The following is a 25,522-nucleotide window of genomic DNA, read 5'->3' as shown; positions in this document are numbered from 1 at the left end:
TTGGGGCTCTTAAGGATAACTGGTAAACAAGATGGACACAGTCTGTGCTTAATTTTTTGTCTTATCTTTTTTAACTTTTTTTTGTAATGAACTCACATTATTTCTGTGGCAAAATAATTTCTTTAAAAAGTTTTAAAAAATCCTTCCTTTGGCTATCTGTGTGGTATGTGTGTTTTATGAATTCTCCTTGACTGTACATGTGGAGTAGAGGGTGCGCTCTTTTAAATTACACTGTTCTGTCCTGTGTCTTGTCCAGGTCTTGCACAAGATAGGAGGTGGCTCCAGGACACCAGTCTCCTGCTTAGGGTAGATTAGGGCGCTGTCTGCCCTTTGGTGAAGTCAGCGTGGTCAGAACTCCCAGATTTGGTTTGGCTCCAAGGCAAATAGAGTCCTGCTGGGACTTTGCTGCTGGCTGTTTATAGTCCTTTCAAGGGTCCGGTCATTCCAACCTTGGTGTCTATTTACATTTGCCGTATGTTACTTGACGCTCCTTCATTCCTGTTGAAGCTGCCTCTCCCGGAAATCTCTGTCGTTCCATAAGCTCTAGCTGCTGCCCCACCGTGCAGCTGACCTCGTGCAGACTGAAAAACAAAATGTATTCTTGCTACATTTAAAGGAAGTTTTGAGGCCAGTTGATGGGCAAGGACTTGGCTGTAATACTTTGTGGGCGGAGCGCTTAAAGGGAGATCTAGCACTGGCTAGCACCAAATTCCAGGGCTCTTACACAAAGGCCTTTGTGTTATTTTTTCCTCCCTCTGCCCAGCTCTTCTCCCATGACTACTAATAGTGTTTCTGTTATAATGTACTCATCATTGCCTTCTATTTTTAAAATGCTGGATCTTGTATATGCCAAAGAACAAACAGGCAAGCAAAAAGCCACCAAATTATTAAAAAGTATTCCATGTTCCTATAATAAATTATAATATGTAAGTAAACATATGGATACATATATATGTGTGTGTGTGTATATATATATGAAGAAAAAAATTACCTACTATCTTGTTCCCTGAAGATATTTTGATATATTTTCTCTGTATACTTGTTTTTACTTTCTGCCCACATGGTTTTTCTAAGCTTTTGTTCTACCACTTATATAGTCTATTTATAGACTTTAAGCTGTGTCTGTACCAATGTTTTCCAGCTAAGATAGACCTACTCTTTCTATAGAGAACAAATGCTATTATAATTTAGTACTTAACTACTTTTTCTAACTTCAGGATGGCCTCTTGACCCTCATCATATAATCACAGAATATTTGTTCATTTCAAGGAAGCATTCATTTAGTTTCTCGTGTTAGCTCTAGCTATGTGAAATCTCTGGAGTCAAGCTGGCCAATCTAATCCTTACTCTTTGGGTTCTGTGATAACACCGAAGGCTCCTCAGGGTCACTGATGATCTTGAGCTTTGCACCGACCCGAAGGAAGAAGGAGGAGAAGACGTTCCTCTGACCAAAATCATCCCACACTTACCCTCTATTGTCTGCTTAAAGTGTAAGAACGTTGTTGACATTTGTGTGAGCAGTCCTAGAGCACAAATCCTTGATACAGTGTAAGTGAATGGACAAGCAACATGGACAAAGTTTAATTACAGAGTCCATTTTTTTGCTAGTTTCAGAAATAAATTTTCCTTAGGAATTTCCTGGTTGTCAATGTTTTCTCTCTGATTATTAAGTTCAGCTCTTTTCAGGCCAGACCTCTCTACATCTAGCTTTCTCTGTTGAATCTTGTCTCTGCCTTTCAGAGTCTGAATTTGTCACAAAGATGCCATGCAATTCTAAAAGGGCAAGATCTTTCTTGTTTCGGTGTTTCAGGTCTTTTTTAATTCATTCTGTTTACAGAAATCATCTACTGCTACCCTCTTGTTTTGTTTTTGTTTTTGTTTTTGTTTGAGATGGAGTCTCACTCTGTGGTCCGGGCTGGCTGGAGTGCAGTGGTGGTTCTCAGCTCACTGCAACCTCCAGCTCCTGGGTTCAAGCAATTCTCCTGCCTCGGCCTCCAAAGTAGCTGAGACTACAGGGATGTGCCACCACGCCTGGCTAATTTTTGTATTTTTTAGTAGAGATGGGGTTTCACTATGTTGGCCAGCCTGGTCTTGAATTCCTGACCTCAGGTGACCCACCCACCTTGGCCTCCCAAAGTGCTAGGATTACAGGTTGTATTGACTATTGATAATCCCTTTATATATTTAATTCCTCATACCAGTTCTTTTTGTTCAGCCATCTACTTTTGTCCACACATTTTTTCCTCCTTTCATCAAGCTAAACTGAGTGCTCAATTGCGGTAACAATCTCATTTTAAATGTCTCATTCGTCTTTCTCTTTCCTGTGTTTTAAATTTTTAACTTTAATAGTATACCTTACTATTTGTAAGTAACCTGCCATCTCCCCCCTGTTTTGGAAGCAGGTAAGGTATAAATCATAGAGAGGTCATATAAGTTGTCCCATCCTTGTAAATCTCTCACATAGTCTTACCCATATTTTCTGTATCTCCAGCTCAGTTGTCCCTTTTGTTTTGGTTCTTTAATTTTATTACTTACTTTACTTGTTAATTTACTTGTAGACATTTGGATTTTCACTGGACATTCACAAGATGGTTTCTGTCTGCAGTTAAATAGCAGTGGGATGGGCATAAGATTTAGGATACTGTGGAGAGGTGCTTTTTAATCATGTTGATTAATGTTGAAATAAATGACTTGAGGTTTGGTTGATATTTATGTTTACTCAGAGCTAGTTTTTTGATCCTGTTTTTCCTTTTGTTTGCCTTCTGAAACTCCACTCATTGTTTGATATTAGTAGGATTCTGTGTGTATAATCAGAGAGAAGAAAGTTCTTCCTCACTAAGTTTATGGTCAATCTAAGTAAGCAATGAGTTTAAAAATGACTTTATAGATGAAATTAATCTGGAGGTTTACAAAGTGCATTGAAATTGAATTTGTTTCTTAGCTGGCAGCTGATTTCAAAACTAAAGCACAGTGCCCTTTGAGGAATCTTAGCCAATGTTACAGGATTATTTGAATGGACCCTTCATCCTCCGTTTTGGTGTGACATTGGGACATTAATAATGAATGATTACTGTATTTGGTGGTCAGATATGTTATTCTTGATCCATTTTTATTTCCCAAAGGGGCCTCTGGAAAAGGGCAATGAGGGTGGATTTAAAACCACAGTATTGGAATTCGATAACTTTAGTCTTGTTTTGTATGTCTAGGGCTTGCTGAAGAGTAGTTATAATATGGACAGTCAGTCAAGCATGGAGCAGGAAAAATACTAAAATAGATTTTCATAACTCAGACATAAGCTGGATTCTGTGTCTTAATTTAGACTCTGATGCTCAGCAATAAATTTTCCAGAAAATGTTCTAGATTGAAAATCTATCAGTACGAATTATTTGGGTTAGTGAAAGTAAACTTAAGTTTATATAAATCAATTAGCAAAAACTATGTGTTGCAATAAACCCTAAGGAATTTTGAAGGACTGAAATGTTAGTCATGCAAAGTTTATCCCCCGGGGAGCACTAAGTTCTCAGATGTCTTTACTCCCCCAGTAATTACTCAAAGGCTTGGAAGTGGAAGATTGTGCATCTTAGGGTGTTGGGGTCACTCCAGGAGGTAAACAAGATCTTGCTTTGTCAAGTGATGGAATCTGTCCATAGAACTATCTCCTCCCTTGTGGGTTTATATGAAAATGTAGAATAGGATTGGTAATCTATTCAGCTATACTCTAGGGCAAAGCAATCAATCAAATTAAAAAGGAGATGGAATGAGTAAGGTTCACATTCCCACTCTTATTTCAGATTAATAAGTATATTTTCCTCACCTATGTCTTTATTTCAATCCTGCTAAACTTAAAAAACAATCAGAGCAAACACAGTTAATAATCCTAGTAACCAGAATTAATGATGCGTTATTTATCTGTATACCTGGCTAATATTACCTGGCCACCTGACACAGAGCCCTAAAAGAATGAGGATGGCTGTGAAGTGAGAGGCCCCTGCTTACACAAAAAGAATGCTGGGAATCTGAGGATCCTGCTGCTTTGGTCTTATTCAATTGTCTGCTTTGATATTGTACTTTGTGTCCTTCTTGTGCATAGTTTGACATGCATTCCTTGACTGTTGTTTTGCCATGGAACTGACTTAACTTCTTGGTTGTTCAACTTTTTATTTTCTTTTTTTATTTCTCACAAAAGAAATAAATCTCTAGTGAAGAAAATTTTAAGCATACAGATAAACAGTATAATAAAAATCATTTGTAATGCTGCCACCTAGAGAAAATACTATGAACAGCTTTGACATATTTTTTACTTTAGTATACATAGCTATACTTTTTTTCTATATAGAACTCTTTTGTAACTTACTTTTTCTCGGGTAACAATATGCCTTGAAGATCTTCTGATGGCATTAAATATATTTTACAATGTTTTTAACATCTGTGCATTTTTTTCATTATGTGGAATGCCACATCATGTTAAACTCCTTCTCTCTTTTTATAATTTTTCACCATTATAAACAAGTATTTGATAGCATTTCAGTAGGTAAATTCATTACTGCCTTAGAAAAGAATCCTATGAATAAAATTGTTGGGTTGATGGGAGGTAATGGAGCTTTCCAAAGGTTAATTGACAGCTTGCCTTCCCATCTACCTGATATGAAAGAATGATACTGGCCTCAGAATCTGGATTTGTTGTTATCTAATTTTCAGAATCCTAACCAAAGGACTTAGATCCTATGAGGCTTCATTTCCTGTTCTGGACTCTGAGGTGTGAGACCTAAAAACTTGTGTCTATAATATTAACTCCCAACAGACATATTGTAGGTGTTTAAATACAAATCAACAGTCAAGCCAGTTGCTGTGGATATTTATTTATGTGGGGGAGGAAGACATAGAAACACATCCTTAGAAGCTGTGCCATGGTCTTACTGATCTAAATATATTAAAAGTACATCTAAGAAAGAGCTGCCCAAGGTCATACAATGAGTCAGCAATGAAATCCCAAATAGAACTTTCATTTCCTTAACTTCTCTCTCCCAGTATAAAAAGTACTAATGAACAGGTCAGGAGAAAGCATTTGTAAATTAACCTGTAAGGTCCTTTATACCTTGAAAGGCTCCAAAATTTCAAGAGAGTTACTAGACATTTAACATCAGATAAAACAAATCTCAACTGGTAATGGATATTGATAGATTCTTTACAAGATTAAATCTTAAATGACTGTAATGAAGAAAGAGCAACAGGTGCTATAGGGAGATGAGAATGAGACTCAAAGGAATCTGTGTGTACCTCTTGCCTGGGAAGGGATAAGTAGGATGGAGGAGTAATGGCCTGAACCCAGCATGGCAACTAAGGAAAACACAACCAAAAGGGCTTCTCAAGATATTAATCCTGGAGTAAAGGTGGGGGTCTTAACTTTCATTCTGAATGAACCATAGACCTTTCCTCCTCAGCTTGGTGGTATGGATCTGCACTGTTACTTCAGGGCCTGTGGCATGGTGAACTTCAGGAGTCCTAGAATGTATTAGTCTGTTCTCACGCTACTAAAAAAGAGATACCTGAGACTGGGTAATTTATAAAGGAAAGAGGTTTAATGGACTTAGTTCCACATGGCTGGGGAGGCCTCACAATCATGGCAGAAGGCAAAGGAGAAGCAAAGGCAAGTCTTGCATGGCGGTAGGCAAGAGAGCTTGTGCAGGGGAACTTTATAAAACCATCAGATCTCATGAGACTTGTTCACTACCAAGAGAACGGTATGGGGGAAACTGCCCCCATGATTCAATGATCTCCATCTGGCCCTGCCTTTGACACATGGGGATTATTACAATTCAAGGTGAGTTTTGGTTGGGGACACAGCCAAACTATTTCAGAGAGATACCTTTCAGTGTCCCTAGGACTGGAGCTCAAGTCTTCTGATTCCCATTTAGTACTAGTTCTACTACTTGGAAGAAATGACAGTAATTTTACAAGGTTTTTCAGATATATGCAAAAACTTCTGGGTAACTAAAGCTTGGGCTGTCTTATGGGTGGATTACACAAAGTAAAAGAGAAAGAAAACAAAAGAAAATCTTTGAGCTTGAGAGTAGAGCTCACCCATCTAGTACTGTCTTTATAGATGAGGAAACTGAGGCTCAGCAATCTATGGGGATACAGATAAACAATACACACAGGGGCCAAGAATTCAGACTCTCTGATGCCCAGCATGATACAAAGTGATCCAGATACATTTTTTGTTTCATTTATTCTTTCCATGATCATCTTGAAGCTTTTGTCTCATGGTTTGTGAATTCAATATCAGTAACATCAGCATGTATTAAGACTTTATTTACATGTGGTACTAAACTCTGTGGAGCAAAAGAGACAAAGTGCTTGCCCTACAAGAATTTCCTAAGGCAGAGAGACATGATAGACAGAAATGACCTATAGACCACTGAACAAAGCAAATATATAAATTGCATAATTTTTACCATGTGAGATGGTGAATGAAGAGATGCCCACAGTCTGTTGCTTGAAGAGATCTGTCTTCATAACCCTGTCATCTACAGTAGTTATATTGGAAAGAAAAAAAAAAAACAAGAGTGCTTCACCTGGCATACCTAGCATTAGAGTCGAGTTTCTTTGGTATATCATTGACGACTATCTTCAGTGATTTTTGTTCTTTTGCATATTCTGTGATGATCTCCAAAGGGCTTTTCCCTCTTTGAATGGGAACTAATGATCACGTGTTCTTAGTCATATTTTTAATTAGCCTTTTTTTCCTTCTAGATGGGCCTTGAAGATGGTAAAGGAACTTATAAAATTCCCAATTTTTTAAACTGTATCGTATGAACTGTGGTGAACAGTGAGACTAGGATATAAATTATTTGCTCTCAAAGACCAGATAAAGACAAATCACAGGTGAACCTCCTCTCTTCTATGCTGATAAAAGGCACCTTGATCAGGTATCTTATAAATACCTGTCTTAGTCTTTCGCTTCAGGACCAGTACCAGTACTAGTAGTAGTATTAAGATAGTATTGCTATTCTAAAACTATCATATATGTAATGTGAAATAAAATGAAAAGTAAGTATGGGATCTTCTAATTCCATCACCACAAAATTTTGGGGTGAAAGAAAGGAAATACAAATATACTATAGAAGATATCAGGTAAAACCCTGTATTCGTGAATTTGAATTGGATATATCAGTTATGAACTCATACGTGTTTTATTTTTCAATACCTGTTTTTCCTAGCTCTATTAATTAAAAAAGCCTAGAAACAGTGACCAATTCAGTAGTAATGAACAGCTCTATTGCCTTGGTGGGGGTCTGGAAAAACTTTTCCCATTAAAGGAAACCAAGGCTTCTTAGAAAAATATCTGATTTTACATCACATACAAGATGAATAAATAAGCTCTCAAAGACTACTATTATAGAATAGTCAACTTGAAGCTAGATTGAAGGAGATGCCACTGGCCAAAGATGGGCAACTGAGCTTCAATAAGGTTAAGAACTGCAGTGAATCAAAAGTGGATCATATATGTTTAAATCCATGAGTATGCAGTTATATCAAGTAAGGCAACCAGTTGCTTACCTTCTGAATATGACAGAAACAATTCATTTCCTCAAAAACTAGGTAAAGAAAATTAAAGACTCAAATATTTGTCTTAACTTTCCTTTATGAATTTTACCTCTTGATCAAATAGTTGATAAAGGGAAGCACCTTCTATTGAAGTTATTCTAACTAATAAATGAAAACAAAATGATAGAATATCATCATGCTGGAGGTGGTTCCAAGATGGCCAAATAGGAACAGTTCCAGGCTACAGCTCCCAGTGTGAGTGACGCAGAAGATGGGTGATTTCTGTGTTTTCAACTGAGGTACCGGGTTCATCTTACTGGGGATTGTTGGATAGTGGGTGCAGTCCATGGAGTGTGAGCCGAAGCAGGGCAGGGCATCGCCTCACCCGGGAAGCATAGCTGAACAAAAGGCAGCAGAAACTTCTGCAGACTTAAACGTCCCTGTCTGACAGCTTTGAAGAGAGTAGTGGTTCTCCCAGCATGGAGTTTGAGATCTGAGAACGGACAGACTGCCTCCTCAAGTGAGTCCCTGACCCCCAAGTAGCCTAACTGGGAGACCTGTCCCAGAAGGGACCGACTGACACCTCATACAGCCGAGTGCCCCTCTTAGATGAAGCTTCCAGAGGAAGGATCAGGCAGCAACATTGGCCATTCTGCAATATTTGCTGTTCTGCAGCCTCCACTGGTGATACCCAGGCAAACAGAGTCTGGAATGGACCTCCAGCAAACTCCAACAGACCTGCAGCTGAGGGTCCTGACTGTTAGAAGGAAAACTAACAGAAGGGACATCCACACCAAAACCCCATCTGTACATCACCATCAGCAAAGACCAAAGGTAGATAAAAACCACAAAGATGGGGAGAAACCAGAGCAGAAAAGCTGCAAATTCTAAAAATCAGAGCGCCTCTTCTCCTCCAAAGGAACACAGCTCCTCGCCAGCAATGGAACAAAGCTGGATGGAGAATGAGTTTGACAAGTTCAGAGAAGAAGGCTTCAGACAATCAGTAATAACAAACTTCTCCGAGCTAAAGGAGGATGTTCGAACCCATCACAAAGAAGCTAAAAACCTTGAAAAAAGATTGAACGAATGGCTAACTAGAATAAACAGCATGGAGAAGACCTTAAGTGATCTGATGGAGCTGAAAACTATGGCATGAGAACTACATGATGCATGCATAAGCTTTAGTAGCTGATTTGATCAAATGGAAGAAAGGGTACCAGTGATTGAAGACCAGATAAATGAAATGAAGCAAGGAGAGAAGTTTAGAGAAAAAAGAGTAAAAAGAAATGAATAAAGCCTCCAAGAAATATAAGACTATGTGAAAAGACCAAATCTACATCTGATTGGTGTACCTGAAAGTGACGGGGAAAATGGAACCAAGTTGGAAAACATTCTTCAGGATATTATCCAGGAGAACTTCCCCAACCTAGCGAGGCAGGCTAACATTCAAATTCAGGAAACACAGAGAACTCCACAAAGATACTCCTCGAGAAGAGCAACCCAAAGACACATAATTGTCAGATTCAGCAAAGTTGAAATGAAGGAAAAAATGTTAAGGGCAGCTAGAGATAAAGGTCGGGTTACCCACAAAGGGAAGCCTATCGGACTAATAGCGGATCTCTCAGCAGAAACTCTCCAAGCCAGAAGAGAGTGGGAGCCGATATTCAACATTCTTAAAGAAAATAATTTTCAACCCAGTATTTCATATCCAGCCAAACTAAGCTTCATAAGTGAAGGAGAAATAAAATCCTTTACAGAAAAACAAATGTTGAGAGATTTTGTCACCACCAAGCCTGCCTTACAAGAGCTCCTGAAGGAAGCACTAAACATGGAAAGGAATAACCAGTACCAGCCACTGCAAAAACATGCCAAATTGTAAAGACCATCAATGCTAGGAAGAAACTGCATCAACTAACAATCAAAATAACCAGCTAACATCATAATGACAGGATCAAATTCACACATAACTATATTTCCCTTAAATGTAAATGGGCTAAATGTTCCAATTAAAAGACACAGACGCAAATTCGATAAAGTATCAAGACCCATCGGTGTGCTGTATTCAGGAGACCCATCTCACGTGCAGAGACACACATAGGCTCAAAATAAAGGGATGGAAGAAGATCTGCCGAGCAAATGGAAAACAAAAACAGGCAGGGGTAGCAATCCTAGTCTCTGATAAAACAGACTTTAAACCAACAAAGATCAAAAGAGACAAAGAAGGCCATTACGTAATGGTAAAGGGATCAATTCATCAGGAAGAACTAACTATCCTAAATATATATGCACCCAATACAGGAGCCCCCAGATTCATAAAGCAAGTCCTTAGAGACTTACAAAGAGACTTAGACTCCCACACAATAATAATGGGAGACTTTAACACCCCACTGTCAACATTAGACAGATCAATGAGACAGAAAGTTAACAAGGATATCCAGGAATTGAACTCAGCTCTGCACCAAGCGGACCTAATAGACATCTATAGAACTCTCCACCCCAAATCAACAGAATATACATTCTTCTCAGCATCACATCACACTTACTCCAAAATTGACCACATAGTTGGAAGTAAAGCACTTCTCAGCAAATGTAAAAGAACAGAAATTGTAACAAACTGTCTCTCAGACCACAGTGCAATCAAACTAGAACTCAGGATTAAGAAACTCAAAACTGCTCAACTGCATGGAAACTGAACCACCTGCTCCGGAATGACTACTGGGTACATAACGAAATGAAGGCAGAAATAAAGATGTTCTTTGAAACCAATGAGAACAAAGACACAACGTACTAGAATCTCTGGGACACATTTAAAGCAGTGTGTAGAGGGAAATTTATAGCACTAAATGCCCACAAGAGAAAGCAGGAAAGATCTAAAATTGATACCCTAACATTACAATTAAAAGAACTAGAGAAGCAAGAGCAAACACATTCAAAAGCTAGCAGAAGGCAAGAAATAACTAAGATCAGAGCAGAACTGAAGGAGATAGAGACACAAAAAACCCTTCAAAAAATCAATGAATGCAGGAGCTGTTTTTTTGAAAAGATCAACAAAATTGATAGACTGCTAGGAAGACTAATGAAGAAAAGAGAGAAGAATCAAATAGACGGAATAAAAAATGATAAAGGGGATATCACCACCAATCCCACAGAAATACAAACTACCATCAGAGATATAAACACCTCTATGCAAATAAACTCGAAAATCTAGAAGAAATGGACACAGACACCCTCCCAAGACTAAACCAGGAAGAAGTTGAATCCCTGAGTCGACCAATAACAGGCTCTGACATTGAAGCAGTAACTAATAGCCTACCAAGCAAAAAAAGTCCAAGACCAGACGGATTCACAGCCGAATTCTACCAGAGGTACAAAGGGAAGCTGGTACCATTCCTTCTGAAACTATTCCAATCAATAGAAAAAGAGGGAATCCTCCCTAACTCATTTTATGAGGCCAGCATCATCCTGATACCAAAGCCTGGCAGAGACACAACAAAAAAAGAGAATTTTAGACCAATATCCCCGATAAACATCGATGCAAAAATCCTCAATAAAATACTGGCAAACCAAATCAAGCACCACATCATAAAGCTTATCCACCACAATCAAGTGGGCTTCATCCCTGGGATGCAAGACTGGTTCAACATATGCAAATCAATAAATGTAATCCATCATGTAAACAGAACCAAAGACAAAATCCACATGATTATCTCAATAGATGCAGAAAAGGCCTTCGACTAAATTCAACAGCCCTTCATACTAAAAACTCTCAATAAACTAGGTATTGATGGGATGTATCTCAAAATAATAAGAGCTTTTGTGACAAACCCACAGCCAATATCATACTGAATGGGCAAAAACTGGAAGCATTTCCTTTGAAAACTGGCACAAGACAGGATGCCCTCTCTTGCCACTCCTCTTCAACATCGTATTGGAAGTTCTGGCCAGGGCAATCAGGCAGGAGAAAGAAATAAAGGGTATTCAGTTAGGAAAAGAGGAAGTCAAATTGTCCCTGTTTGCAGAGGACATGATTGTATGTTTAGAAAACCCCATTGTCTCAGCCCAAAATCTCCTTAAGCTGATAAGCAACTTCAGCAAAGTCTCAGGATACAAAATCCATGTGCAAAATCACAAGCATTCCTATATACCAATAACAGACAAACAGAGAGCCAAATCATGAGTGACTCCCATTCACAATTGCTTCAAAGAGAATAAAATACCTTGGAATCCAACTTACAAGGGATATGAAGGACCTCTTCAAGGAGAGCTACAAACTACTGCTCAAGGAAATCAAAGAGGACACAAACAAATGGAAGAACATTCCATGCTCATGGATAGGAAGAATCAATATCATGAAAATGGCCATACTGCCCAAGGTAATTTATAGATTCAGTGCCATCCCCATCACGCTACCAATGACTTTCTTCACAGAATTGGAAAAAACTACTTTAAAGTTCATATGGAACCAAAAAGCCCACATTGCCAAGACAATCCTAAGCAAAAAGAACAAAGCTGGAGGCATCACGCTACCTGACTTCAAACTATACTACAAGGCTACAGTAACCAAAACAGCATGGTACTGGTACCAAAACAGATATATAGACCAATGGAAGAGAACAGAGCCCTCAGAAATAATACCGCACATCTACAACCATCTGATCTTTGACAAACCTGACAAAAACAAGCAATGGGGAAAGGATTCCCTATTTAATAAATGGTGCTGGGAAAACTGGCAAGCCATATGTAGAAAGCTGAAACTGGATCCCTTCCTTACACCTTATACAAAAATTAATTCAAGATGGATTAAAGACTTAAATGTTAGAGCTAAAACCATAAAAACTCTAGAAGAAAACCTAGGCAATACCATTCAGGACATAGGCATGGGCAAGGACTTCATGACTAAAACACCGAAACCAATGGCAGCAAAAGCCGAAACTGACAAATGGGATATAATTAAATTAAAGAGCTTCTGCACAGCACAAGAAACTACCATCAGAGTGAACAGACAACCTACAGAATGGGAGAAAATTTTTACAATCTACGCATCTGACAAAGGGCTAATATCCAGAATCTACAAAGAGCTTAAACACATTTACAAGAAAAAAATAAAAAAAAACCATCAAACAGTGGGCAAAGGATATGAACAGACACTTCTCATAAGAAGTCATTTATGCAGCCAACAGACACATGAAAAAAATGCTCATCATCACTGGCCATCAGAGAAATGTAAATCAAAACCACAATGAGATACCATCTCATACCAGTTAGAATGGTGATCATTAAAAAGTCAGGAAACAATAGTTGCTGGGGAGGATGTGGAGAAATAGGAACACTTTTACATAGTTGATGGGAGTGTAAACTAGTTCAACCATTGTGGAAGATAGTGTGGCAATTTCTCAAGGATCTAGAACTGGAAATACCATTTGACCCAGCCATCCCATTACAGGGTATATACCCAAAGGATTATAAATCATGCTGCTATAAAGACACACACACACGTATGTTTATTGTGACACTATTCCCAACAGCAAAGACTTGGAACCAACCCAAATGTCTGTCAGTGATAGACTAGATTAAGAAAATGTGGCACATATACAGTATGGAATACTAAGCAGCCATGAAAAAGGATGAGTTCATGTCCTTTGTAGGGACATGAATGAAGCTGGAAACCATCATTCTGAGCAAACTATCGCAAGGACAGAAAACCAAACACCACATATTCTCACTCATAGGTGGGAATTGAACAATGAAAACACTTGGACACAGGGTGGGGAACATTACACACTGGGGCCTGTCATGGGGTGGGGTGAGGGGTGAGGGATAGCATCAGGAGATATACCTAATGTAAATGACGAGTTAATGGGTGCAGCACACCAACATGGCACATGTATGCATATGTAACAAGCCTGCACATTGTGCACGTGTACCCTAGAACTTAAAGTACAATTTTAAAAGAATATCATCATGCTACAACCTCTAATACATTAACAGATCTAGGCACCACTGACCCTCAATTACCAAAATAGTTGATATCACCAACTGTTGAAAAAAGAGCAAAAGTCAAAGTTGAATACCTCTCTCTCTCTCTCCTTTTTTTTTTTTTTTTTTCAGACGGGGTCTGATTCTGTCGCCCAAACTAGAGTGCAGTGGTGTGATCTCAGCTCACTGCAACCTCCACCTCCCAGGGTCAAGCCATCCTCCCACCTCAGCTTCCAGAATAGCTGAGACCCCAGGCACACACCTCTATGTCTGGCTAATATTTGTATTTTTTGTAGAGATGGGGTCTCACTTTGTTGCCCAGACTGGTCTCAAACTCCTGAGCCAGGCGATCCACTGGCCTCAGCCTCCCAAAGTGCTAGGATTACAGGTGTGAGCCACCATGCCTAGCCATGAAGTTAAATATTCCTCCTGATTAAAATATATATATATGTGTGTGTGTGTATATATATACACACACACACATATATATATACACATACACATATATATACTGTGGTACTTACTGTTCTGTCAAATAAATTGAAGCTGAGATGAATCAGGTCTCCGGATCCAGATACCAGTTTGTAGAAAGTAAAGAGAACAGAAGAACCAGCAGGCTGGACTGCTTCATGTGGCTTCAATCAGCAAATCTAAATTGTGGAAAACTCTGCAGGTCTAATGCTCCAAGTTCTTCAGCAGATAAATTGTACGAAAAAGAAACACAGATAGAAAAAGAGATTAAAAGAGACTTGAGCTGGGTGTGGTAAAACGTGCCTATGGTCCAACTGCTTGGAAGGCTAAGGTGGGCACATCATTTGAGACTAGCCTAGGCCAAACAGCAAGAGCCTGTTTTTTTTAAAAAAAAAAAAAAAAAAGAGAAGAGACTTAAAAGACATATCAAAATAAAAACTGGGCAAAAATAAATTTTTATATCCAGGTACTCTTGTGAGGGAATGATTGCTATGCAAATCAGGATAGTGGTCACTTTTGGAGGGATGAAGCCTCTGTGCTGGAAAGGGGACAGATGGAAGCAGTTCTGGGGTGAGGGTGGCTGGTAAAGTTCTAAATTTTGACCTGGGTGGTTGTTACAAGAGTGTTTTCTTTATAATAATTTACTAAGCCATATATATAAATATATAGTATACATGTAAATACATATTTACATATATACATATATATTACGTACATTTATTAAATATATTTATTTGGGTGAGACAGTCATCTGTTTCATTTTATAATAAATTGTAAAAAAAACAAAAGAGAAGGCATGTTAGAAAAATCCACAAACCTGATGCTGCCCTAGAGATTATTACTGCACTATCAGTACTGGGTAAATAAAGTTATGAAACGTTTTCTGGTGCACAAAGAATATAAATTCTACTGTAGATAGATCTGTGTATTATCAGTGGAGGGCTACCTTTCAAGTGCTGGGAGGTTTTGTTTTTGCAGTGCGTAGCAGCAGGCTTGCACGTAGTTCCCACTTCAGCGTCAGTCAGCCTAGACAGATGACCCATTTCTGGCTCCGTGTTTTTCAACGTGTGGTGCATAGAACACCAGCATGATGGCCACCGCATGCTTAAGAAAATGTAGATTCTTTGGCCCTAGCTATCTTCAAAAGGAGTAGCCCAGGAATATGCATGGTTAACAAGCACACTCCAAGGTAAGAAACACCACTGACTTCTCTATTAATGTCTACCTGAAACACTGCTAAAAAAATCAGTTGTATGAAGTTGTCTTGGGGAAGGTAGAGATATTCTGAACGATTTCCAGAAGAGCTATTGAGAGTCAAGACCATAGCCATGATTTTTTTAGTGAATGAACTCAGATTTTGAACCTGTATTGTGTCATGTAGAATACTGAATACAAGAGTGACTAAGCAGTAGCTTGCTTAGAAAAACAATTTTTCCAGTGTGCAATAGCAATCATCAGTTTTCCTCCAAACTTTTTGTTTAGGGTTTATTCCCGGTCAAATAAGTCAGAGCCTGGAATTAGGTATTTAAAGTGATAGCTCAATCAGTGAGTCCTCTGAAGCTTTTTAATAACAATTTTATGCAAAAAAATTTCAAATCATGGAAAGAAAAGCAATCTACATTTGTTTATGGCCAGGTATATCCTGACAGAACTTCTAATTGGTCCTTTCTCAGTTGAAGGCAGAGGAGACTTTCAGAGACGTGAAGGCAGAAGTGTGAACCCTTCCAAGACTATATTCTGCATCTTCATCCTCCTCTATCAGCTCTCTGCTTGCTTTTTCAGACCCTCTCCTAATCAAAGCAGGAGGTGACCCAGTGTCAGTGACTACTGATATGACTTGCTGAGTGAGTGCCAGTTAGAGTAAATATACTTCAGAAAGAAAGTTAAGCTACTGTTTGCTTTTTAGGGGTTTACTTCTAATTTGTAAAATATAGTATTTTATCCAATTGAATTCAGTTTCATAAACATCCTTTGCATTTGTATGGCAGTGTCCTAACAGTGTGGCATTATAGATAACTAAAACAAATAAGACACATTTCCTGCTTCTAGAAAGATACAGTCTAGTTAGGGAGATGGATGAGTAACAGCCAATAATAATAGCAAATCATTTCCACACAAATTAGCTCCTTTTAGTCATCACACTCTCACATTTTTAGCACTAAAAAGGATAACTACTGTTTATAGAGTTCTTCAAACTTTGGAGAGAAGTTCTGTGATGATTATAAAGTCTCAGCATCATTCCCACTGCTCTCCATTATAGTCATTCTTTATTATTGTTATTTTTTTTAAATTTGAGACGGGGTCTCACTCTATTGCCCAAGCTAGAGTACAGTGGTGTGATCATGACTCACTGTAGCCTTGACCTCCTGGGCTCAAGTGATCCTCCCACCTCAGCCTCCCAAGTGGCTGGGACTACAGGTGCCTGCCACCAGGTCTGGATAATTTTTTTATTTTTATTTTTTTGAGACAGTCTTGCTCTGTTGCCCAGGCTGGAGTGCAGTGGCGAAATCTCGGCTCACTGCAACCTCTGCTTCCCGGGGTCAAGTGATCCTCCTGCCTAAGCTTCAGAGTAGCTGGGATTACAGGCGCCTGCCACCATGCCCCACTAATTTTTGTATTTTTAGTAGAGACGTCGTTTCACCACATTGCCCAGGCTGGTCTCAAACTCATGACCTCAAGTGATCTGCCCACCTCAGCCTCCCAAAGTGCTGGGATTACAGGTGTAAGCCACAGCACCCCGCCCAGGCTCAGATAATTTTTGTATCTTTTGTAGAGATGGGGTTTTGCCATGTTGCCTAGGCTGGTCTCAAACTCCTGGACTCAGGGATCCTTCCACCTTGGCCTCCCAAAGTGATGGGATTGCAGGTGTGAGCCACCGTGTTCAGCCCATTATAGTTATTCTTCATATGACAAAAGAAGAAACTAGGCCTATTAGAAAAGTGTATTTGCTAGAGGAAGAGTAAAGAAGAGGTAGTCTAGTTTGTGTTTTTTTACATAGTATTTTTGTAACCAGTTTAGATTCACAGCAAAATTAAGAGGCAGGCACAGAGGTAGCCCTTATATCCCCTGTCCCCACACATGCATAGCTTTCCACATTATCAGCACTCCCCACCAGGGTGCTACATTTGTTACAATTGATGAACCTACATTGGCACATCATTATCACCCCAATTCCATAGTGTACATAGTGTACATTGGGTTCACTCTGTCTTGTACATTCTACAGATTTTGAGGAATATTAAATTATGTGTATCCACCTTTATAGTATGTAGAATAGTTTCACTGCCATAAACATCCTCTTCTCTTCTTAGTCTTCCCTCCTTGCCCACAAACGGTCTGGTAGCCACTGCTTTGCCTTTTCCAGAATGTCATATAAATGGAATAATACTGTTTATAGCCTTTTCAGATTGGCTTCTTTCACTTAGTAATATATACATTTAAGGTTTCTCATGTCTTTTCATAGCTTGATAGCTTACTTCTTTTTAGCACTAATATTCTATTGTCTAGATATACCAAAGTTTATTCATTCACCTACCAAACTCCTTGGTTGCTTCCAAGTTTTGGCAATTATGAATAAAGCTGCTATAAACATCTGTGTGCAGGTTTTTGTTTGGATATGAGTTTTCAACTCCCTTGGGTAAAAACCAAGGAGTGTGATTGCTGGATTTTATGGTGAGAATATGTTTAGCTTTGTAAGAAACCACCAAACTGCATTCCCACTGCAGTGAATGAGAGTTCCTGTTACTCCACATCCTCACCAGCATTTGGTGTTGTCAGTATTCTGAATTTTGGCCATTCTAACGATTATGTAATGATATCTCATTGTTTTAATGGTATCTCGTTGTTTTAATTTGCATTTCCCTGGTGACTTATGATATGGAACCATCTTTTCATATTCTTATTTGTCATCTATTTATTTTCTTTGGTGAGGCATCTGTTAAGGTCTTTGGACTGTTTTTTAATTGAGTTGTTTGTTTTTGTTGAGCTTTAAGACTTCTTTATGTATTTTGAATAATAATCCTTCATAAGTCTTTTGCAAATATTTTCTCCCAGTCTGTGGCTTGTCTTTTCATTCTTTTAATGATGTCTTTCACAGAGCATAAATATTTAATTTTAATGAAGTCAGCTTATTAATTCTTTCATAGATTGTGCCTTTGGCATTGTATCTATTAACAAAAAGTCATTGCCAAACTCAAGGTGATTTAGATTTTCTTCTATGATATCTTATAGGATTTTATAGTTTTACATTTTACCCTTAGGTCTGTGATATCTTTTGAATTAGTTTTTGTTAAGTGTGTAAGGTCTATATCTAGGATTATCATTATTATTATTATTATTTGCTTGTAGATGTCCAATTCCAGCACCATTTGTTGAAAAGACTGTCTTTTCTCTATTGTGTTGCCTTTGCTCATTTGTCGAAGCTCAGTTAACTATTACTTATGTGGGTCGACCTCTAGGCTGTCTAGTAGGTCTACCCTTAGGTCTGTGATATATTTTGAGTTAATTTTTGTTAAGGGTGTAAGGTCTATATCTAGGATTATCATTATTATTATTATTATTTGCTTGTAGATGTCCAGTTCCAGCACCATTTGTTGAAAAGACTGTCTTTTCTCTATTGTGTTGCCTTTGCTCCTTTGTCAAATATCAGTTAACTATTACTTATGTGGGTCGACCTCTAGGCTGTCTATTCTGTTCATTGATCTGTTTGTCTATTCTTTTGCCAATATAACATTGTCTTGATTACTGTAGCTTTGTAGTAAATCTTGAAGTTGGGTAATGTCAGTCCCCCTGTTTTGTTCTTTTTAAATATTGTTTTGGATATTCTGGGTCTTTTTACTCTTCACATAAACTTTATTATTATTATTATTATTGTTATTATTATTATTATTTGGACAGAGTCTTGCTCTGTCCCCCAGGCTGGAGTGCAATGGCGCGAATCTTGGCTCACTGCAACCTCTGCCTCTTGGGTTCAAGGGATTCTCCTGCCTCAGCTTCCCAAGTAGCTGGGATTACAGGTGTGCACCACTGCTCCCAGCTAATTTTTGTATTTTTGGTAGCGATGGGGTTTCACCATGTTGGCCAGGCTGATCTCAAACTCCTGACCTCAGGTGATCCTGCCTTGGCCGCCCAGAGTGCTAGGATTACAGGTGTGAGCCATCACACCCGGCCTCTTCACATCAAATTTAGAATCAGTTTGTTATCTATAAAATAACTTGCTAGGTTTTTGATTGAGTTGAAGTTATACATCAAGTTGGGAAGAACTAACATCTTGACAATATTGAATCTTCCTATCCAGGAACATGGAATACCACTGCATTTATTTACTTCTTTGATTTCTTTCATCAGTTTGTAGTTTTCATGTAGATCTCATACATGTTTTTAGATTTATACCTAAGATTTCATTTGGGGGATGCTAGTATAAATGGTATTGTGTTTTTTATTTCAAATTCCAGTTGTTCATTGCTGGTATATAGGAAAATAATTGACTTTTGTCTATTAACCTCATATCCTGCAACCTTGCTGTGATTGCTTATTAGTTCCAGGAGTCTACTTTTTTTTTTCCATTCTGTCAGATTTTCTACATAGATGATCATGTCATCTTTGAACAAGACAGTTTCATTTCTTCCTTCCAAATCTATGCCTTTTCTTTCCTCTTTTTATCTTATTGCAATAGTTAGGACTTCTAGTATGATGTTGTAAAGGAGTACCGAGAGGAGACATCCTTGCCTTGCTGTCAATCTTTGCGGGAAAGCTTCTAGTTTCTCACTGTTAAATTTGCTGTTAGCTATAGGTTTTTTGTAGATATTCTTTATCAAGTTGAGAAAGTTCCCCTGTACTTCTCCTTTACTGAGAGGGATAGTTTACTTTTGGGGAAATAAAAATATTTTGCCATAGGGAAATCTGTCACTCTGTTTTTCGAGAAAGGACAGTTTTGATAGTCAACTAAAGATTACTTCATACTCTGTAATAGGAAGGTTTTTGTATAAAGTTGCAATTTCAATTTCTAAGGTTTACTTGTGAGTTTTATTGCAACTAACTGTGATATTTCCTTAATCTGTATTTTAAAATATGAAGTACATGTTTTAGGTCAGAATCTCTTTTTAGCTTTTTGTAATAAACACATACACATATGGTGAGCGTATGGGTAAAGAAACTTTGTTTTTTTGGAGGCAGGTTATTGCTTTAAGACAGGTTATTTTCTTGCTTTGGCCAGGCTGGAGTGAAGTGGTATGATCATGGCTCACTGCAGCCTACACCTCATGGGCTCAAGGCATTTTCACACTTCAGCTTTCTGAGTAGCTGGGACTACAGGTGTGTGCCACCACACTTGACTAATTTTTTAATTTTTTTGTAGTGATGGGGTCTCCTGTGTTGCCCAGGCTGGTCTAGAACGCCTGAGCCCAAGCAATTTCTCCTGCCTCAGTCTCCCAAAGTGCTGGGATTACAAGCATGAGCCTCTTCACCCAGCCATTAGGGGAATTTGTCTTTCTTTCTTTTTCTTTCTCTTTTTTTTTTTTTTTTTTTTAGGATTGCATTTGTGTGACTTTTTGAAACTGAGGTGCCAAGTGTTGCTTCAGTACCTGGATGAGGATGTTGCTGGGAGGGCAGACTTCCTTCCAGATGCACATGGAGCCCTGGAGATTGGCAATTTGAGGCACCTTGGCAGAATGTTGATCCATGTACATTTGTAATTTCACAGGGAAACCTTTAAGATGTTTTGGGAATGGTGGAGAAAGCGTATGATGGCCTCATGATGAGGCAGCAAAGAGATCGCCTCCTAGGGACAATTAACAGGAGCTGAGAAGTCACACTCAAGAGTTATTACAGTAAGCAATCAGAGCAATCACAAGAAGGTTGCCTCATTTCTGTCCCTAACTGGTGAAAACTGGACATACTGGTTAAATATATGAGTTACTTTAACATCCCTGCATTTGCTTAGAAGAAATAAGATACAATGAAAAAGTATACAATAATATGTTTTACAAAAGGAAAACGTACCCCTCTCACATAAGCATACAACCCAATTTTAAAAAACAAAGAAAAGAGAAAAACCAACTGACTCAGCCAACTAGAATTTATTTGTAAACACTCTCAGGTCACCTTAGTGTTTGTATCAGCTGCTTCAGTAACCACAGAAGATTCCTTTCTCATTGACAGGAGACAGCAGCTGCAATTTTGAGACAGCAAGGTATCTGGAAGGTTGAGTGAAATGAGCAATTGGTAACATAATGTATTCAATGCATTTTGTTCTGTGAGTACTGAATGCCACAGGGCTATAGTGCTGTATGTGGATTAAACAAAGCAATGTAGAGGGTCAGTTTCCCACATTAGCACAGTAATATCTGTGGGAAAAAAATCTATGCAACTTTGAAGATATTGTTAATCATTGTCATTTGCATTAATTCACTTTGAGATGGGCACCAGATTAGCTTCATTTTCCTTTATACTTGCTAGAAAATAATATGGAAGCTACACAGAATTACTATATAAAATTAGTGCTGATGATCACAGTGCCACCATGACTTTAAAGAGTTTTGCTTTTTGTAATTTCCAAGAATATGAAGGCAGTGTGTGATCCAAAATGAATTTTATGTGTATTTTACTGAGACTATAAACTGCTTTTCCTGTATTAGTTTAAAAATTATCATACAGTAGAATTGACTTTCTTTTTTGGTGTACAGCTTAACCCATGTGTAGATTTGCATAATACCTCCACAATCTATACCAAACACTTCCATCAGTCTGCAAAACTCCCTTGTGCTATCAGTTTAGAATCATGCCCTCCCCATCCCCAGTCTCTAGTAGTCACTCATCTATTGTCTATCATAATAGTTTTGTCTTATGAGAATGTTATTTATATAAATAGAATTATACAGTGTGTAACATTTTGAGACTGGCTTCTTACACTTAGTGTAATGCCTTTGAGATTTATCCAAATTGTTACATGTATAGTGGTTCACTTTTTAAAAAACTGCTGCATATAGACATACCATAGTTTATCTATTTACCCATTGAAGGACCACTTACCTATGATCAGCTAAAACCATTGAAGGTTTTAGCGATGGTGGGCGGAACTTCTTTTCATTTTTGTGTGCGTATAAGTTTTCGTTTCTCTTGGATAAACACCCAGGAGTGGATTTGCTGGGTCATATGGTAATTGTATGCTTAATTTTATAAGAAACTGCTAACCTGTTTTCCAGAGTGATTGTACCGTTCTGAATTCCCGTAAGCAGCACAGGAGAGTTCTGGTTGTTCTAGAAGTCCTTAGCAGTTGGTGCTGTCAGTAATTTTTTTTATTCTAGGCATTCAAATGGGTGTAAACTGGTATCTCATTGTGGTTTTAATTTACATTTCCATCTTGGCTTATGTAGTTGAAGATTTTGTATGTGCTTATTTGCCATCATTATGTCTTCTTTGGTAGGTCAACACTTGTGGGAAAGGTGTTTTTTTTCCCCTTGGGGTCTATCTGCTTCGGTGGGAATGGGGCCAATTTACCTTGCCCAGTTATGTAGGGAGTAAGATGTGGAAATCTAAGTTAACTGGCACCAATGATACCCTAGTGCCCTTTATATATTGTTTTCCCTGGATAGTTTCCTGGCAATCTTGACCCATGACCTGGTTCTGACTACATTTCTACATCTATTACGAAGGAGCCAAATCATGTATAAAAGGAAAAGATGGCGTGTGCTTTGACACGATGCTTTCGTGGTGCAAAGACTCTATGTAACATTTTGTATTGCAGGATGGTGTGGAGTAGATGAGAAATGTATATATGGCTATTCTGAGCTGCTAGCATAAAGGTTACCCAAGCCTTTTTCTCTCCTAGGTATGTAAGATATTCTGCATCTTTAGCATCAAAGTGAGATGCCAGAGAAGGAGGCTAACAAATCTGAGTTATGAATCAAGAGTATGAGGAAGTGGAGACTACTGCCAAGATAGTAGTTGAACAGTGATCACCATAGATACTGTCCATAGCATAGGCATACCCCATAGATGCTAGGAGGAGGGTCGTATTTGAGGAAAGGGTCACTGGAGGAGCTGGTGGCCTGGATGAGGTTGAAGAGCACCTGTAGTGGAAGACAGGAGTGAAAAAGTTGAACAAATAGAGGTTGGTGGTATAGAGGACTTTCTGATATTGTTGCACAGGTGATGTGATGATGAAGTCCACAGTAGAGCTAGGGTAGAGGCTTGTCCCAGTGGAATGGGTATGAAGGTCCTGGGAGCTGTGGAGTAAAGGAAATTTGAGGCTACAGTGTTGGTTGGTTCATCAATGTGAATATTGGCATTACCAAAGATAACGCCATGCTTGATATAGAGACAGTAAAATGTGAACCAGTTGCATTCTTCAATGTAATGTAGAGGAGTAAAAGGGAAGAATGTAGGTAACAGCAACGAGTGAGGAAGACAGTAAGGTTTGTCAGACCAGGCACCTACTGGGAAAAAAGGGTGTTAGTATGTGGGTGAAAGAGTAATGATCAGAAAGTGCCAAAGTAGCAAAGAGGCATTGAGGCCAGCCTTCCCCCATCATCCCTACTATCGTCTCTCAGGTGAGGACTGGGAGAATGAGCAGCCTTCCCTGGGAGGGCAACAGGGGAAGTGGGATTCTTGGGCAGAATCAGGTTTGGGTGAGACCAGGAAGTAGATGGATTCTGTGAAGAAGTTAAGGAGTGTTTTTTACAACAGAATGGCGCAAAGTATAGAGAATTTGGAAGAACTCAGCAGTGGGAGGGAGGGAGTTTCTCAAAGTGGCACAGAACAACACAGAAATGAACATCCTAAGAGGACAAAAGATATGGGCATTTGTTTTGGGGTAGTGGTCAAGAGGTGTGGGAGAATACACGAAATAGACACTCCAACCAGAAATCCCAGGCAATGTGGAATATCTGATGATAGCAATGAGAGCCCTGCTCTTCTGTGATGAGGCCAGCAGAGACGAGCCAATCTGGCTGTGATTGGTTCCCATGTACTGGCTAATGGGGTAATAGATTTTTTGCCCTAAATTTCTTTTGGACTGCGTTACCTTGTGGGTGCCATTTGGGAGAACCTTACCCAATTAGTGCTTCAAAGTTCATCTAGTTTAAACTTTTGTTCTGTTTCAAGTTATGATCACCAGTTTGTACCACTGTCACCAATTAGTTCTTGGGGTTCAAGAACTAATATTGGAGCACTCATTGGAATTGTACAACAATTAATATTCATAATTTAGCACAGCTTGTCATTCTTCAATAGATTTTTTCCCTTGTACATTTTTAAATACAGATTATATATTTTCATTTTTCTTTTTAAAAAAGTAACTGAATTACATGATATCAGAAGGTTGTGTTTCCAGCATAGAGTGACTGTTTTGACACTGATGGTAGGGCTCAGAACTCTAATGCTATCTTCAAATTTTGGCCCTAACAGAAATCATAAATAAAAGCTCAATTTTAAAAAATCACTAATGTACAACTAAAAATGAGTAACTGACCCCTTTTAGCTGACACCATCATTTTTATGCTTAATGGTCTCTTACATTGCCCAAGTAAATACTACCATTGATGCCACTCATTTCACGCTGCTGGCCTCTGACAGCACAATGGAAATTTGGGAACTTGTAAGAACAAGTGACATGTTAGATACCAAACCTTCCTACCTAATAGTATGTGTCAAGGAGATTGAGACTGAGTTAGTAATGTTTTTGTTTAAAATGACTTCATGAAACAAAACAAAATTGTATTTTGTCTTTTTTCATCTTTGGAATTTTTCTGGCTTTGTTTCATAAGAGTGATTCTGCTTGTAAAGTGTGGGTTGAAAATTTCGATATCCACTGTAAATTTAGGCTGGGTGCAGTGGCTTAGGCCTGTAATCCCAGCACTTTGGGAGGCTGAGGTGGGTGGATCACCTGAGGTCAGGAGTTCAAGACCAGCCTGGCCAATGTGGTGAAACCCCGTCTGTACTAAAAATACAAAAATTAGCAGCCGCCTGTAAACTTAGCTACTCAGGAGACTGAGGCAGGAGAATCACTTGAACCCGGGAGGTGGGGGTTGCAGTGAGCTGAGATCATGCCATTGCACTCCAGCCTGTGTGACAAGAGTGAAACTCCATCTAAAAACAAAAACAAAAACAAAAAAACAAAAACAGAAAAAAAACCACTGAATTTAAATATTAAGTTGTATACTTGTGGGAGAGTGACAATTGCCCCTTACATCAAATACCCCATAGTTCACTGAGAATGGCTGAGAGTGCCTTTGAAGCACACATTCTAGGTTAACTTTCTTCAAAGGTGTCTAGATGATGCTTCTAACCTGAAATATTGTGTGCCCAGTGTAGCTTAGTACTAGCAAATAAAACAGCCATTGGTTCCCTTCCAGAATACCCAACAAACAATAAAAAAGAGAACAGACAGTGAATTGGAGAGATGCACCTCTCACCTTGGCTGAACTTTAAATTTGGGCATCTGATGAAATAGGATTTGTGTGGTTTAGAAAAAAGATTAATTTACCTAATGGTCAAAGGCCCAGTGCACAGGAATATGGCTTGCAACTGT

The 25,522-nt window shown here is 38.7% G+C and overlaps 1 protein-coding gene across 2 annotated transcripts in view; it reads left to right on the top strand.

Annotated features, from left to right (window-relative positions):
- AKAP6 (A-kinase anchoring protein 6) overlaps positions 1–25,522 on the top strand; it is a 653,085-nt gene that overhangs the window by 314,728 nt on the left and 312,835 nt on the right. The window lies entirely within an intron of this gene.

Source organism: Rhinopithecus roxellana, chromosome 5 (genome assembly GCF_007565055.1).
Source record: "Rhinopithecus roxellana isolate Shanxi Qingling chromosome 5, ASM756505v1, whole genome shotgun sequence".
In the NCBI taxonomy this organism is placed as follows: Eukaryota; Metazoa; Chordata; class Mammalia; order Primates; family Cercopithecidae; genus Rhinopithecus; species Rhinopithecus roxellana.
Note: the sequence above shows the minus strand (reverse complement) of the source record. Positions and strands in the feature narration are given on the sequence as shown.